The following is a 13,554-nucleotide window of genomic DNA, read 5'->3' as shown; positions in this document are numbered from 1 at the left end:
CGAGTCTGGAAAACCACAAATATTTATATTTATTATTCTTTTTTTTTTTTTAGTTTTATTGAGGCTGTTTTTCTAAATTATTCCTATAGTTACTATGAATTATTCTAAATCATGTACTTAAAATAAAATTTAATTCCAAAATATTCCTATATTTAATCGAAATTTTGAGAGTCAAGTTAACGCACACGCGCAGAATTCATTTTTATTCTTAGCATTGTGCTTTTTTGACCAGATTGACACCGTATTTAAAAATTCAATTAGACAGTCGAAATAAGAATATTATGCCATTCAGATGCTCTCCGTGTACGGTGCCTGGTGGCTAGGTCGGTAGGGTGTGCTGTTGGTTTTTGCAGGTCTTCAGTTCGTGTCTGGAAAACGACTAACATTTATATATTTTATTCTTTCTTTTTAATTTTATTTAAGAAGTTTTTTCTAAATTATTCCTATAGTTACTATGAATTGTTCTAAATCTTGTACTTCAAGAATAAAATTTAATTCCAAAATATTCCTGTATTTAATCGAAATTTTGAGAGTCAAGTTCACGCACATGCGCAGAATTCATTCCTATTCTTAGCATTGTGCATTTTAGACCAGATTGTCACCGTATTTATAAATTGAATTAGGTAGTCGTAATAAGAATTTTAGACCATTCAGATGCTCTCCGTGTACGGTGCTTGGTGGCTAGGTCGGCAATGTGTGTCAGTGATTTTTGCAGGTCTTCGGTTCGAGTCTGGAAAACGACTAACATTCATATATTTTATTCTTTATTTTTTAATTTTATTTAAGAAGTTTTTTCTAAATTATTCCTATAGTTACTATGAATTGTTCTAAATCTTGTACTTCAAAAATTAAATTTAATTCCAAAATATTCCTATATTTAAACGAAATTTTGAGTGTCAAGTTCACGCACATGCGCAGAATTCATTCCTATTCTTAACATTGTGCATTTTAGACCAGATAGTCACCGTATTTATAAATTGAATTAAGTAGTCGTAATAAGAATTTTAGACCATTCAGATGCTCTCCGTGTACGGTGCTTGCTGGCTAGGTCGGCAGGGTGTGTCGCTGATTTTTGCAGGTCTTCGGTTCGAGTCTGAAAAACGACTAACATTTATATATTTTATTCTTTATTTTTAAATTTTATTTAAGAAGTTTTTTTCTAAATTATTCCTATAGTTACTATGAATAATTCTAAATCATGTACTTCAAAAATAAAATTTAATTAGAAAATATTCCTATATTTAATCGAAATTTTGAGTGTCAAGTTCACGCACATGCGCAGAATTCATTTATATTCTTAGCATTTTGCTTTTTTGACCAGACTGACACCGTATTTAAAAATTCAATTAGACAGTCGTAATAAGAATTTTAATCCATTCAGATGCTCTCCGTGTACTGTGCTTGGTGGCTAGGTCGGCAGGGCGTGTCACTGATTTTTGCAGGTCTTCGGATCGAGTCTGGAAAACAACAAATGTTTATATTTATTATTCTTTTTTTTTTTTTTAGTTTTATTGAGGCTGTTTTTCTAAATTATTCCTATAGTTACTATGAATTGTTCTAAATCATGTACTTCAAAAATAAAATTTAATTCCAAAATATTCCTATATTTAATCAAAATTTTGAGAGTCAAGTTCACGCACATGCGCAGAATTCATTTATATTCTTAGGATTGTGCTTTTCAAACCAGATTGTCACCGTATTTATAAATTGAATTAAGTAGTCGTAATAAGAATTTTAGACCAATCAGATGCTCTCCGTGTGCGGTGCTTGGTGGCTAGGTCGGCAGGGGGTGTCACTGATTTTTGCAGGTCTTCAGTTCGAGTCTGGAAAACGACAAATATTTATATTTATTATTCTTTTTTTTTTAGTTTTATTTAAGCTGCTTTTCTAAATTATTCCTATAGTTACTATGAATTGTTCTAAATCATGTACTTCAAAAATAAAATTTAATTCAAAAATATTCCTATATTTAATCGAAATTTTGAGAGTCAAGTTCACGCACATGCGCAGAATTCATTTATATTCTTAGCATTTTGCTTTTTTGACCAGACTGACACCGTATTTAAAAATTCAATTAGATATTCGTAATAAGAATTTTAAACCATTCAGATGCTCTCCGTGTGCGGTGCTTGGTGGCTAGGGTGGCAGGGTGTGTCACTGATTTTTGCAGGTCTTCAGTGCGAGTCTGGAAAACGACAAATATTTATATTTATTATTCTTTTTTTTTAGTTTTATTTAAGCTGTTTTTCTAAATTATTCCTATAGTTACTTTGAATTGTTCTAAATCATGTACTTCAAAAATAAAATTTAATTCCAAAATATTCCTATATTTAATCGAAATTTTGAGAGTCAAGTTCACGCACATGCGCAGAATTCATTTATATTCTTAGGATTGTGCTTTTCAAACCAGATTGTCACCGTATTTATAAATTGAATTAAGTAGTCGTAATAAGAATTTTAGACCAATCAGATGCTCTCCGTGTGCGGTGCTTGGTGGCTAGGTCGGCAGGGTGTGTCACTGATTTTTGCTTGTCTTCAGTTCGAGTCGGGAAAACGACTAACATTTATATATTTTATTCTTTATTTTTGAATTTTATTTAATATTGAATTACAATCGTTATGAATGGTTTTTTTTTTTTTTTGCTTACAACTATAAAAATTCGATAAATCGATGCACGTATGGCACTCGGGCAAAACAGTTAAGCTATTAAAGGTTTATCTTGACAGTGCATGTATGAAAATATTTCTTTGTTTTACTTTACATTTTGAATTTATATTACACTGAAATTTTGCACGCATGATCAATACTAAATGAATCCATCTTCAAGTGTAATTAAAAACTGTTTTGCAATGAAAGTGTTTATACTATTGAATTCGAATCAGTTTTTGAAGGAATAACAGTGTATCACACTACACATTATGCTTATCAGTTGCTATGAAATTTTCATTCAAACTTAATATTTCGACGATATTGCTGTGGTTTTCTGGCTTTCAGAATCTGAATCCAAATGTCTAAATCTGTTTTACTCTCCTCCCCCCTTTCAGGCAATTTTCTCTTTAAATTATTTTTTCCAGTGAATTTTATAGTTTTAAATAAGCACAATGAAGTTACGTTGTATGCTTAATATTTGTTATTTGCTGATTTTAAAGGGTAAAACATTATTGAAAATAATCAAAATATACCTTTTTTTTAAATTTTTATTTCGAAGATAAGTTTACGCAGTTTTTATTGTTTTTAATATTCCGTTCTTCCCGGAGGGTCTTGCAGGTAGATAAAGTATCATTACTTTAGTACCTTTTAACCAACATTCGCTTTAGCCCTTTAACATCGAGTCAATTGATTTAAGCGGCATATTTCTCATGTGTTATTAGAATGGCTTCAAATATTGCTCTAAATGACCGATTAAAGATATCAGTGTCGTATTTTGAGTTAATAAAAGAAGGTAATGTTGAAATTAAGTTTGAGTTAGCATACTGAGTTATTAAGAAAAGATTTCCCAATTTTAATAGGTGATAGCACACAACAATCCAAACATTTTTATTATAGATTGCTGGCTTAGAAATGAAATGAAAAGGCAATTTCAACTCACATGATAGAACATTTGCTATTCACATTAACTTTGTATTGGTGAGAGTAAATCTAGATGCATCCTGAAATCGAGATATCCATAACCACATTAATGATTATATTTCGCCATTGTCATCAGAACCATGGATTGCTTATTAAGACCAAATTTTATGGCATAATGATTGGATAGGAGAAAATACTATATTTTCCTACTGAAGGCATGGATGATGTTAGCTAATGCTCCAATAGACGTCAATCAACTTATGTGGTTTCAGCAATATGGATCATAAGTTTATTGAGGGCATTAAGAAAAGCATGTAAGGTTCAACTGAAAATCATCTTTCCGTGACGATGGATTGGGTGATGTGATCCTGCAGCTTGGACCGTAAGATACCATGATTTAGCATTTATTGTCTGATTTTTTATTGAGATTTTCGGGAGACTTGGCTGCAATATTCTCTTTGAATCTAAAATGGAATTCTTCTATTGTAATCGAAGTACGTTAATATTCTAGATCTATTCGAGAAAGTTTGCTAATCCTTTCCCCGATGTTGAAAAAAGTTTATTCAGGTTGGTAGTCATTCTTTCGAGATACTATTTAACTTATTCATAAAATGTTATTTTCAGCTTCAAAATCCTTTTTATGTTTTCGACTCACTTCGTCGCTTTCTCTTTTAAGTACCATCCTATTCTCAATTTTTATTTTAAAGTCCTGAAAAATCCTTTAGTTATCTTGTCTTGACTATTCAGATTAAGGAACAATCGAAGAAATGCCTTGGGCTCGTAACCAATTCTTGACTTTTTTTTAAGAATTAATTTACTTCATGTTAGATTTCAATGAGCTAGATAGTTAATCGGATTTTCATATTTTTAAATTTATAAAATTTGGTTTTTATACATCATAATTATATAAGCTAGACTTTGTTGCCGGGACAAAATTAACCCTGACCCTTTTAAATGTCAATATATTAATTTACCTGGTTTTTAGTTGTCACAAACAATAATATTTCTGTCGGTTTAATCGTATAAACTTATTTCAATTATTGTAAGAATTTGGTTTGTATTTAATTTAACATTTTGTTTCATGCTGCATATTAAATTTGATGCTTTTTTTCACAGAATTAGGACAAAAATACTATGAACCCCAATAATGTTTACTCTGAATCAAACTAATTAAATCCAGAATAGCTTCAAAATTTATTGATCGAATATTTTCCATCTTAAGATTGAATTGTAAAACTATAAATTCTTGTGTGCTGCATATTAAAATATCTATAGACTTTAGGTCCATTCTTTGCAGATAAGATTTCAATGTCATGTAAAATTCATATTAAACTCCAATTACATCAGTAATTTTTCTTTTAATAATTGCATAATTTTTTATGATCAGTAGGCATTGCTGTTTCATGTTGCCTTTTTTGTAGGCAATGAATAATGAAAATTATGATCGAAAAAGAATAGTTATAATAAAACCTTATTACTTAAAAGCTGCTAATGTATCCGTATGATACATGTATTAGAATGCAGAAAAAAATGATTTTTCACTGCTGACGAAACTTTCGCATGCCATACAAAATTGTAAAATTTCTGAATTGCAAAAATTCACTGAAATCTATTGGTACATTCGTGGTCTCCATAAGTGAATATAAAGTGTTCATCTCTATGACAACGTTATAATAGCTTTTCTTCATGAAGAACATCATTATCAGAAACTATATCAATTTTCTGAGTCTGTATCTTTTTGCAAATTGATTATATAGAGACAGAAATTTGTAATGAGGCGGAATTCATAATCTCCTTACCTTTAACCCTTTCATTGTGTGCAATTAAACACGTTTCCTCTACTTTACTATAATGACTAATTATTTAAGCAAGCGCAGCATGGTCGTACATTGTTTTTATGCCAATGAATTCAGCCACCAATGCTTTCTCGCATAAATTATTGCTTTTGACCAAAGGTTAATTACGAAATTTTTCAACTAATGGATTGGAGAAGGTGCCTGTACAGTACATATTTATCACGAAGTTCGGATTTTACTGTACAGGATTTTTTTTTCTAGGGTATAATAAAGAAAATAGTGCACAATCAACAGATAGCATATTTTCAAATACAATTTTCCTAATTTGTATATAGAGTAATGGTAACAGTAGCTTCGGCATGTTTAACACCTTCGCATACAATGACGAATCTGACTCGCATATCGATTACAAAATTTTTAATTTTAAATCTGCAATTAAGTGAAAGCATTTAGTAATTTTAAATACAAAAATCACTTAAAAATGCATCATAATCTCAAAAGCTGTATATTATTATAGAAATCAAAGTAATAGTCCCAAATAGGATGTGCCATCCAATTGGGAAGTTAAGTAAATTCATACAATAAAACTCGAACTCATTCAAACTGTATCAAATTTTGATTTCGGGAACTTTAAAAAAAAAAGTTATGTTCCCCTCTTTTCACTGTACAATGAAAACGCATCATATTAGAGAAATATACGAGGAAGGAGAGGGAGAGAAACCTCTCACTGATTATTCAAGTGATTTGAACTCTTTTCTATACTGAAAATTCGATTATCTTGTGCAAATGAAAATTACATAATTTAACAGTATAAAAAGATCGAATAACTTTCAACGGAACATCAATGCAAGAGGAGGATAGAAAAAAAAAATGGGTAGAGCACTCGTTTTGGAGAACTTCTACCTATGAATTGTGAAAAAAATAGTGAATTTGGTATGCGGTTGAATAAAGTGCGAGCAGGAAGCTACATGGAGAAAATATTGTTTTCAATCCTTCTCGAGCCCTGCGAAGTAAAGAAATCGACAAATTAACTTCGGATGATGAGTAGGGGAGACCGGGGCTAGTTGGCCCCCTTGGCAAATAGGCACTTGGCTAACAGCGCAGGTAAAAAACGCTAGATGGCGGTAGAAATAGGAACAGAGTAAACAGGAAGTATGATTTCATACGCTCAGAAGTTTCCAGTCAGTTTCATTCGGATCTATAGACACTAGAGGTCAAATTGCTTCTTTTTTTTTAACTCGAAAAGTAAGTATTACTACTCACTTGATTTTCTTATAAAATGTACAATATTAGTAATGAAAATTCTTGCATGTTACCTTTAATATTTTGATATTCATGAATGTATTTGTACGAAAGCATCTTTTAATTAATTTAATATTTCTGAATCAAAAATGGAATCAAAATCAAAATGGCGTGACGGGGCATGTTGGCACCAAGCCAGGCGAGGCAGGATTAGTCTTGCGCTTTTAATGATGCCGATGATTTATTTGTCTAATTTTTTTCAAAGTCATGGTTAGAAACAGAAAGATTACTACAAACCGAACTTCGACCTCCCCCCCCCCGGGTCGTTATTGTAAAAGCAGTAAAAGCGATATTGCATAAAAAATTATCGTATTCAAAGGCTGCTGAAAAGTATTGGATACCTTTGCGTTCCCTAAAACGCTATTGCCGAAATCTTGAAAACCAGGGGTTGATTATCCTTTGACTTTCAATTATCTACAAACACGAAAAATTTTCAGCTTTCAGGAGGAAACAGATCTCGCAGAATATGTAAAACGAGCCTCAGTTGTTTATTTTGGTCTTAGTACGAAAGAAGTACGGAAATTTGCATACCAGTTTGCTATTTCATTAAAACGGAAAGTGCTTGGTTCATGGGAAGAAAATCAACAAGCAGGCGAGGACATATTCGGCTTATTTTTAAAACAGAACTCTTCTTTATCCATCCGAAGGCCAGAAGCAACAAGACTCAGCCCGGTGACCTCCTTTAATAAAACAAACGTTGCCGCAATTTTTAAACTTTTGACGCAGTGTTACGACAAGTACAATTTCGAACCTGCGGATATATGGAATATGAATGAGACAGGGATCTCAACTGTTCAAAACCCCGACAGGGTGGTAACTCGGAGAGGATTTAAACAGATTGGCAAAATGACATCTGCAGAAAGAGGAACTCTTGTTATGTTGGCTGTTGCTATATCTGATATAGGAAACAAGATTCCTCCTCTCTTAATTTTTCCACGTGTGAGTTTCAGAGATCACTTCCTCAATGGGGCACCTACAGGCAGCACTGGATGAAGGAAGAGCATTTTATACACTTTGCTGAACATTTCGTCCTGTACACGAAGTCGACTAAGGAAAGACCTACACTACTGCTACTGGACAATCATGACTCTCATCTTTGGATTTCAGCACTCAATTATTTGAAAACGAACGGAGTTGTGGTGCTGCGTTTTCCACCTCACTGCATCCATAAGACCTCTGGAAGGCAGTGTGTATGGCTTGCTAAAGAAATACGTGAACAGTGCATGTTATTCATGGCATAGAAAAAATCCAAAAAAAAATGAAGATTTACGGTATTCCAGGTATCATAGCGGTTGCTCTCCTACTGGCTACCACCAAGAGCAATATAACAGCCGGTTTTGCAGCTACTGGAATAAGTCCACTGAATCCAGACATATTTCCCGATTCAGAATTTCTCCCCAGTTACGTTACAGACCGTCCTCAAGCATATCTAATATATCTCAGTGATTCTTCAGCTTTAGATTCCATTTGTTCTAATCTGATGCCTACTGATCCCGATGAAATTTTCGAAGCAGACCATGAAAGAAATGGCACTCAACTACTGCAGGTTTTATCATCCCCAGATCCCGAAGTCTTGATCCCACATACTGTTTCACCGTTGGAAGAACTATGGCCATTACCAAAGGCTGGCACAAGCCGAGGAACAAGAAAAGGGTGAAGGTAAGGGCAAGATGCTATTTTGACAGATACCCCGGTGAAGGACACACTTCAGACAGAAAAACAAGCCATTAAGACAAAAATATTAAAAAAAAAGTGTGAAAATCAAGACTAATGTTCCGCACAATAAAAATGAAGAAAGGCCAAAAGCAGGAAAGTGGCCAAAGACTAAATGCAGAGAAAGAAAACTAATGAAAACATTGGAGCGACAAAGAGACAAAAACATTTTTGCAATGTTAAGTTCATCTGAGTTAGTTGTACCTTGGTTACATGTTCCTAAATCCAAAAAAAAATTGCATTTTTTAGTTAAATTTAATTATTTAAACGTTAATTCAATAGAAGTTCCTAGTTAAAATATTTTTTATTTTATTTTTATATAAATACCTACAGTATGATAAGGAAAAATACAAATAAATGGTGCCAACGTAACCCGCCCGTGGCAAGTTGACATCGATGGAGTTAGCTCATTCAACTCGATATTGTTCGCTTATTTTTTAACCAAACTGTTATTAATTCCGTTTTATACTAGTCAAAGGATGTAAGAATGTTTTGGTACACATATCAGCTATTTAATCATTACCCAAAAAATTTTAAAAAAATTCGTAAACAAAATTGGTGTCAACCTGCCCCGGTCTCACCTACTCTTACTTCTTCTTCTACCTAAATCGTTTTTCTTGGCTTTATTTTTCAGCTTTCCGAAAATACATTTTTGCTTCAAAACAGACAATTTATAACACAAACATGTCGCAAAAGAAGAGTTACGGTTTCATTCATCATTGTTTGCTTCGTGTTTATTTAATTTGATATAAATTTGTTAAACGGAGAAAAATTCATAATTATAAAAATAAGCGATTTATACTGTATTTTTAAAACCTAACTTGCAAATTTAGTTCAGAGGCGCCAAAGTGATAAAAATGATGCGCTACAGATGAATCGTCGGCAGCAGGCTGAAGCTTCTCAGAAAAGTTCTCATGCGTAGACGCATTTTTCCATTTGGTAGGCATATTCTTAATTTTCTTCTGCGTAAGCCGATATTTTGAGAAGGAACAGAAGTGTAGTGATATTAATAGTAAATAATTCTTTAATACTCTCTAAAAAAGCTAGATTAGGAAATTAATTTTTTTACTTCTCTTTCCACCAAATTACCTTGCATCTCGCTCTGTCGTTAACTAATAAATTGAATTACGCACCTACATCATTATCGGATTATTGATAGAGCTACTGGAGAATACAGGCGCCATTGGCAATCTATATATAAATGTTAGACTATAGGGTTTTATTACTGAGAGAATTCTTACACAGAAATATCATTCTAATAGCTGTTGAAAAACAGCATTTCTTTCCATTAGCTGAAAAATATGTATTTACGTTTATGTTTAGATTTTTATCAAGAGACACGTGAGGCACATTTTTTACGACGATAATAACGACTGTGTGTGTGTGTGTGTGTGTGTGTGTGTGTGTGTGTGTGTGTGTGTGTGTGTGTGTGTGTGTAATATGTTCTGGAGATGTTCTTCTATAATATAAATAAATATTTGCTAGGCAATAATGTTTTTCTTTTTTCTTTTTTTTAAGATGAATTTTGATGCTTTTCTCATGTTGTAAAATAAGAAAATGAAGATAATTAAAAAAAATAAAAAGATATTGAGAGCAAAATAATTCAGAAAATGTTAATGAATTTATTCGATGCAGAATACATTTCCACTCTTACCTTCGATTACAAACAATGTAAAAAAAAATCTGGAAGAAAGCCAAATTAATATTTTATCCATCAGCTTTTGATCCACGTTCTAAGGTTTGGCTTATCTTTCTGATGAAGTCATCAAAGATCTAAAAAAATATCCATTGTCTGTCGATATATATTATTAGAAATAATATAATTAACTGTACGTTTATTTAAAGATATGACTATTTGTGTAGATATAATGGTCTGAAAAAGAAAGAAATATGAGCAGTTTTGTAAAGTTTATATATTGTTTCTCAAAACTTTCAGCCGAGCATCTTTTTTATAAAATTATTTCTGGCTATAGCATAGATATTTTAACTTTTTAAGTTCCATTTTTAACACACATTTTTTTACAACTGGAATACAGCTGTTCGAAAAATGATTTGTATGTATTACAATTATGTGTGTCTGACACGTGCATTCAGACTAACATTCTTTATAGAGCATAGATTAGTTTTCCTATATACCAACAAACTTAATATACTAAATACAATGATATTATTTGAAATTCGGAAAAGCATTTTGGTAGCATTTCTTTAAATGAAGACAAATTTGTAAAAATTAATGCAAATTAAGTAACAGTGAATTACAAAACTGGAAAAATGTATCCTAAGGTAAATTTCTTTACTAAATCGCGCATTCCTGAAATTTTAATCATCATTGAAAATATTAATATTCTATTTTAAGTTCAAGCTATTTGCTGTGAGTACATGGGAGTAATCACTTATTCCTTTTGTACAAAATAGCATTTTCCATATAATGTATATAATTTTTCCTTCATGAAAGTAGACTCTGGACATTCAATAATATTCTTGCAAAATATTTTTTGAGTGAAACTGGGTTGCTACTCTTTGCTGCTTTCTAGAAATTAAGGTTAAAAATTTTGCACAGCAATACGTTCACTTCTTTCACTGTAGATTGTCAAAAGGATCGAAAACCAAACATCATAATACAAAAACTGGAACAGTAGTTTGTAATAACAAGTCCTAGGTAATTTCCATGTCTGTATTAGTGATAGCACAGTTGTTGAACTTTTAGAAAAGGGAAAAACACATTGGCAATTTCAACCTCTCATAATCTTGGGAAAAGAAAGGAAAAAATACACCACTATATCAACAGTACGAATTGGGATTAATTAAGTCTTGATGATACCAGTAAAGAAAAAACCTTGAAGTCCATTTGGCAAACGATAATGAACTCCTTTTTTCGGATCACTTTTCATTTACATAAAAACCACTTTTTCCATGCCCCATGTCGTCGTTAGGCCCAACCAGAATAACTTCTTATATCGAAAAGGCAAATTATATAAGGTGCAGTTGGATCGTTTGATGAAACTTGGCGGCAAGACTTGGAGCTGCCAAGTGTTATGTATGCACATGTATCTCGCTGCTTCCAGACGTGACCTTCGACAATTAACCTTTTAACTGAGAACACGTACCGAAGTATTTTGGGATTGGACATTATTCTACCTGAAGAATAATGCCCATTTAGAACCTCTATTTTTGAAATGGGCTTCCTGCACTCTTGACCACCTTCCTCCAGACATCCTTTTGCGAGTGACTAGTAGACTCCTTTGATCTTCCTTACAGGTATGTAATTTATTAATACCTTAATCATTAATTAACTTTTAAATTAGATCACTCCTTTTAAGGTAAAAAAGATCGCATGTTACTAAGTGAATTTTTAAAAGCAAAATTCTGTTTTTCTTTATTCTTCTCAAAGATTTTGGAAATTTATCCGAACAGTAGCGAAAAAAAGCAAAGAAAATGTTTTCTTATTTCAGGGATATGTAGAATAAGAACTAAATGGGAATATTTTAGGCAATTTTTAAAAGAGTTGAATACCATTTTGTCACCGCGAATTAGTTACAAAAAGAATTCTTAAATTCAAAAATATTTAAGATTCTAGGTAGCAGTAAAATTCCTGTTCCCTGGAAATGTTATCTGTAGATTAAATTTTTGTTTCACTAAAAAAAAAAAATGTTCTTTGCAGGATAAAACATTATGCTTAAATAAATGATATTCAGAATTTAATAAAATATTTCTTCATATTGACGAAATATTACAAATTTCTGCAATTAGAAAATGTTCAGACCTTGTGAGTTCAACTAAGATTGAAAAAAATTTATTTGATTAAAAGTTCTGATCTTGATGAATAATTTCCTGGTCATTTGGTGCTACAATCGCAACTTCGATGAAGAATTATTTATGTTGCTTTTTTAACGATAAGATTTTTTTAAAATATCGTTTATTGGGCACTGTAACTGCATCTTTTTTAAATGCCTTTTTTCCTTTTTCAAAGCAATCTGCGCTATAGAAAGCGCAAAAAATCATAAAAATATCAGCACATTTTGAGTGAAAGAATCAAAAATATTAGTACAAATTGCAAATGATTTTATGAGAAACCGAATAATCGTTTCTCTTGGAAAGGTTTTTGCACAAAGAGTAAGGATTACGAGATTATAGATAGGCTTTAATTGTAAAGAAATAATTAACTAACAGATGGAGATATGTTTTTATATTTCACTGGCAAGCAAATGGTGTATTTTCCGACTTAAAACCACAAAAATGATTCGATATTTTTAAAGAAAATTTTATTGTTTACAAAGTAGATAAGATTGAGGCAGTATATTTTGTAAAAATGTTGGGAGAAAAGCGCTTTATCAAAAAAATCTTATTTCATGGTTTGGTAGTAGTTAAATATAAAATCTGATGCTTTTATTGGGTAAAAGGCGCGTTCGTTGAAAAAAAAATTGAATAAAGCAGGTCTTATCAATTTTGTTAAAATAAGAATAATTTTCAAAAATTCACAATAAAAGGTTTTCATTTTCTTAAAGGAATAAAATGCTTTAAAAAAAATCCACGCAAAATGTAATGAATGTTTGGAAGACAAAGAAGAGGAATAGGTTTATCATCTGCCGATATGACTCTCAATTATTTTCTGCGTAATTATTTTGCTATTTATTTGGGATAAGCTGAATGTGTGTGTGTACACACACGCACACTAGTACATTGCTTGATCCCTTTAGCAATAATATTTATTTCTTGCTACTGCGTTCTACGTTTTGAAAAAGTTAATCCATTCTAAATATATGAAATGCTGATATGAATATGCTATGTAAAATAAATTCAAATTTTTGAAATAATTTGATTTTATGAATGCTCAACGATAGGAAAAATTTTGCTCTTAAAATCAAACTTCAGCAGAGAGATTCCTTTTTTTAAGAGGAAAAAATATTTATTGTTAGATAATAATCTTTTCGCTTACTTTGTCTCTGTTTTGAATGGCTATCTAATATGTGACTTACTTGGCTATAAAACTATCATAAACAAAAGTTTCTTTAAATAATAATATAATACCAGTCATCGTTATAAATTTTCCTATTATGTAGAATTAGAGATGTATTATGTGCAATGTGCGCATGTAGAATTAAAGATTATCAAATGCCTATTGGATTCTTCTATGCAATGATGAGGGATACTTTCTATTAAACTAAATATGTA

The sequence above is a fragment of the Argiope bruennichi genome, chromosome X1 (assembly GCF_947563725.1).
Source record: "Argiope bruennichi chromosome X1, qqArgBrue1.1, whole genome shotgun sequence".
Classification (NCBI taxonomy): domain Eukaryota; kingdom Metazoa; phylum Arthropoda; class Arachnida; order Araneae; family Araneidae; genus Argiope; species Argiope bruennichi.
The sequence above is the reverse complement of the archived record's forward strand: the minus strand, read 5'-3'. Positions refer to the sequence as shown.